Source organism: Citrus sinensis, chromosome 9 (genome assembly GCF_022201045.2).
Source record: "Citrus sinensis cultivar Valencia sweet orange chromosome 9, DVS_A1.0, whole genome shotgun sequence".
Lineage (NCBI taxonomy): Eukaryota > Viridiplantae > Streptophyta > Magnoliopsida > Sapindales > Rutaceae > Citrus > Citrus sinensis.
The window spans coordinates 1,233,055-1,238,373 of NC_068564.1; the positions used below are offsets into that span (position 1 = coordinate 1,233,055).

The 5,319-nt window shown below is 30.0% G+C and overlaps 1 long non-coding RNA gene across 1 annotated transcript; it reads left to right on the forward strand.

Annotated features, from left to right (window-relative positions):
- Positions 1-245: 245 nt before the first annotated feature.
- Positions 246-743, forward strand: LOC112499534 (uncharacterized). The gene is made up of 2 exons (XR_003067090.2): positions 246-346; positions 475-743. It is a non-coding gene; the product is annotated as an uncharacterized LOC112499534 (long non-coding RNA).
- Positions 744-5,319: the final 4,576 nt, after the last annotated feature.

A 5,319-nucleotide genomic window follows, 5' to 3' on the forward strand; every position in this document is an offset into this window, starting at 1 on the left:
GCTAAATAAAATAGAACAAATGCCACGTTACGGTTCTTTTGGGAACCACAAAATCGACGGCAAGAAAAGACTGGTGAGCGTGGATTGGTCATAAATATTGGCAAAAAGTAGAAAGACATAACACACGAGTCATTAATAATTTACATGTCAAAGAAAATTAAGAAAATATTAAGAAAATAAAGACGAAAAGCAAACCCTAGTAATATGCGTGTGTTTATATATATATATATATATGGCCCTTTTGATCGTTATTTTGCTTCAACCAATATGACGATGATGATGGAGCGATCTGTTGGCTGGCAAATCTCAACTATTTTACTCGTGCTGCTGCTCTTCTTTGCCTATGGTTCTTTCTCTTACTCTTTTTTTTTTTTTGTATTTCTTTGGTTAATATTAATTAATTTTACATCTTGTACATCCAACGCAATAATGAATTAACAAATTAAATTTGTGGACATGTTGAAATTGAAGCAGAAATGAGCCCGGTGGCAGCAATGAACTGGTGGAATTGCTGGTTTGAGCCTCGTGAGTTTAATAATGTCGCGTGCGGGAATTTTTATTCTTGGAACAATTTCAATTGTAGTAATTTTTGCAACGCACAAGGTTTCCACGGTGGAAGCCACTGCTACAATTACAGATGCTTTTGCTATGAAAAATGTTGATTCTTCAATAATCAAGAGTTAAGACGTATAGTTAATTATTAAATAATAAATTATCCATGTATTACCATGGTTTATTATTAATTTTCATTTGTACAATGCAAGTTAACGTTTTCACAATCTTAATCTTTATTTACTTAAAAAACGTTCACTTTGGTCTTTATGATTTCTCACTTTTATTAAACTCCTTAACTTTTTAATTAACGATTACATTCCTAACATTAAAACTGTAACGAAAGAATATGGCCTAATGAAATGACTTTTGATAGATTTTTGGATAATAAATTTTTATACTCAGACCATTATATATACAACATTTATAATTTGCTGATATCTTAATTAATTTTGTTTTCAAAGGGTTCACAAATGCAAGGTATCTAATTTATGATAGAATTTGAATAAGAACTTTTAGATCCCAATATATGCCAAGTCGATGAAGGATCAAGAATCGAGATTTTGTCTAAACCTAACAATTACTTGAAAAAAAAAACACAAATCCTCAAAATTAATTAAATCTAATTAATTTATATAATTGTTGAGTTTAAATAAAGAGAAGATACTTGAGTTTAAATAAGATAGGGTACTCCACCCAATATGCTAGACTTTTGAGTTGGATATTTAGAAATTCTAGGTCAAGCTCCCCAATAATTGATATTAGAGTTAGACACTAGTAGTCAAGAGTGTGGTGGTGCAATAACTGAGCTGTGAAAGGTTTGGAGTTGGGTGATGATTTCGTCCGAGAAGAAGATTGTTAGTTGTATCTCACACTGACTAGTAAAGGGGAGATACTTGAGTTTATAAGTATGATATATTAATTCACCCTATAGGCTAGTTTTTTTAGTTGAATATCTAAAAATTCTAAACCAAGCCCTCTAAACATAATAAAACAAATAGTGACTACACACGAGTTTATTGATTAGATGTCAAAAAAAATCCTATTATAATAATATTTTTTTTTTTTATATATAGCCCATTTGATTAGGGGTGTTCATAATCCAATTTGATCTGCTCAATCTGTCTGATCCGTAGAAATTCGATCTGTAAAAATCCGATCCGTGGATTTGATTGGATTGAAAATTTAAAAATCCACAGTCAGTGGATTGGATATGAATTTATTTATGTAAATCGTAAAATCCGCAAATCTGTAGAAAAATAAAAAATATTTATTTAATTAAAAAATTAAACTTGTAAATATGGCATTGGTACTTACTAGTAAATAAATATGTTAAAATATAGTTACATTAACACCATATTATATCTTATCCGATAATAATATAAAATAAAAAATAATTAAATAAACAAATATAGCTTCCTAAGCAGTTAATTTTCATGTACTAATCTAAAAAATGAGATTTTTTCTTTTTGGTGCGTTATATTTTGAAATTTTGAATGTATTTTCTATCTTTATTTAAATAATTAATTTATGTAAAACTTAATTAATTTTGAATTTGATCGGTAGTAAAATTATTTTTATATTAATTTATTTTATTTAGTTAGTTCATGGATAGGACATAATTAAAAAAAATTAGTTTGCAAACCAATCTGCAAAATAGTCGATTAGATATGAATCGAGTCAAATCCATATTCGATTCGCAGACATATATATTGGATTTGGATTGAATTTCACTAATCCATGGATTAGATTGGATTAAAAATTTATAATTCGTAAAATCATAGATCATATATGGATTGATGCCTAATCTGCAAAATCTGATCCGTGAACACCCCTACATTTGATGGTTGCTTTGCCTTGCGCTGCTCCTCTTCTTTGCCTCTCGTACTTATTGTCTCTTACATTTCTTGTGTTTCTTTGTTTAATATTTATTAATTTTATAGATTTTACATATCTATCGTAATAATAATTTCACAAACTAACAAATTAAATTTTGTGGATATTATTGTGTATATTGATATTTAAGCAGAAATGGCAGTGGGGGCAGAATGCGAGACGATAGTTAAGCGCTATAACTGTTCCCCTGCATTGTTTTTAGCCATTGATTTTATTTTACACAAATGATAGATCTTGAAAATCAATCTAACCACCATGGGATACCAATATAGTATGATATCAATGGTTCAAAATTAAATTGTGTTAAAAATTTAAGTTAAAGATCCCTTGATTAAGAAGGATCGCCATGTGATTTCTTTCAATGAGGAAATTATTACCTGCCATGAAAATGAGTAAAGCAAACTACATGATTTTCATAATTTAACAATTAAGCGCACGATTTGCCTATGTTTGAAGCTATTCGGAGCAATTAATGCAGTCAGGAATGATCAATAATAAACAAAATATGAATTAAGCATACATGCATCATGCATGCTTCATAATTGAGCCTGAAAATTGGAAGGAAAAAGAGATGCTGTAATTGGAAACACCGAAAATTTTTTAATTGAGAATTAAAATTCGGGATTAAAGTTCAAGACGCATCTACAACATTGTAAAATTGTGAAAAATATAATTTACAAAGTTGTAAACTCTTCTCGGATTTTAATTTGGAGCCTGAAGCTCGGACTTAAAAACACAAGCAACAATCCATCCTCATCTCTATGGAAGAACGTAAACCCTACCAACTAATCCGTCTTCATAAGGCTGTACTTTTGAGGTATTTCGGCAAATTTTTTTTTCTTTAATCTAAACTTAGCAAAGCAAAGAATTTGTAATTTTCACCAGTTTAACCAATCATCTCTGGAAGAAGAATTGAAACTAATAAGCGAAGGACATAAATTAAAAAAAATAAAAAATAATAATCTTACAACCCTTGTCTCAAAAACACAGATCAACGAAGCAAGGAAATTAAAACAATATATATATATATATATACACACACACACACATACACACACGTGTGAGCTCATGTGAAGTGTAAAAAAAGGAGAGTAACTTTAGAATAAGTAAGATTTGTGAGTTTGAAAGATCAAGATCTAGTGGTATGAGACCACTAAAGATTTGTACAAAAAGTTAAAAAATTTGTGCAAGAGTTTTTGAGACATGACAAGTCATCTATTATTCAACAACATTACATCTGAAAATACATTCAATCTTATCTCTTACGACGGTAAGTAACTGAAACCCAAAATTCAAGAAACTGATCACTCCTTTAATTACAGCAAATTCTGCTAGGACCAGCAATCAACCAAAGGCAGAGGATTTGAACCAGGCTTTGTTAGGTATTTGTGTATGAAATTATTGAATCAAGCATGTAACCCGCCAAGGCACTTTGGTTGCACGAAACGTAACTAAGGATTCTAATGATCAGCCGTCACGCATAAACCTCTCCGGTGTGTTTTTGGGTGTAAGATTTTCTCCTTATAATAGGGGGATACATTAATTAATATTAAAGTTTAAAAATTGTCTTTATGTATGTCCAAGAAACAATATTAATAGTAGTAAACCTTTTATGTACAAATCCATATGTCAATATGAGCACGGAATCTTTTTGTTTTCATAAATGGTCACACTAATCTCTCACAAGACATTTATGCGATTCAATTTAATAATGTATTGACTATAACTCATAAAAATTTGTGCAAGAATTTATAAATGCTGCAAGAAAATATAGTGTAAGTGCTCTCTTAATAGTTAATACCTAGGATCTGAATCAATTTCTAATTAAATGTGTACTTTTTTAAGTTACTTAGAATATTTATGTCATAAAAATTACAAAGAAGATGTAAAATTGGGAATAAATAATGGTTGAATGATTTTGATTTTGGAAATAACACTTGAGAAATATTTATTTGAGTTTTGCCCGCTTCCTACATTGAGGTAAAAAATTGCAATAATTGAATTAGGCCTCGTTCAAAATCCTCTCAATCCTCGAGGTAACAATAAACGCTGGGCCAGGCTGAAAAAGAATTAGGACTTATTCAAAAAGCCCATTAAAAGAGGCCGGAGCTTGGGCACATAGGCTTTAGGTTAGCTTGTGAGGCTAAATTTTTCATGGGGTTTGATTTTTTTTTTTTTTTTTTTGGGGTTCATTATTGATACTTATACAATTAAAAATTCGAAACATGCGGGGATTAGTCTGAGTTATAGTACGGGTTTAAAAGTATATCTCACAGTTGGAGTTCATGTAGGACCACCTCGTGGTTCAGAAAAAAAAAAAAAAAAGATTCGAAGCATGTTTTTGGCTTTGGGTTCGTTTGGGTCAAGTATTATCAACAAAAGCTTTACATTACCTTTTGTAGTGTTTATATAAAAAAAAAGTACTTTACACACTTCTTTAAAGGAATTTCAGATAATCAAGCAGATTAAATCGTAAGAATTTTAGATAATCAAGCAAATTAAATCGTACCTTCAAATATATGCATTAACATTGGAATAAAAACAAAACTCGTTCAAGTGCTTGTACAAATTACTATTTTATCAAAATACAATATTATTATCTTCTTTTTTCTTGGCTCTTGAGAATCTCCTAGTGAAAGCCCTGCCCCATTGCACGCTTTCACATACATTTTCCGGAAAAGTTAAGAAGAAAATTAAAGGTCGAAAAAAGAAGACGTGTTCATTCTCAACTGCACAAACACAACAACTTGATTTTTAAGTCTACTTCTTTTGATTATTCTTCTTTCACCTTGTGATTCGAAAACTTTAATTCATCAAATTATACCTATATTTTTGAAACTTCGTTATCCAAATCAAATTATACCTATATTT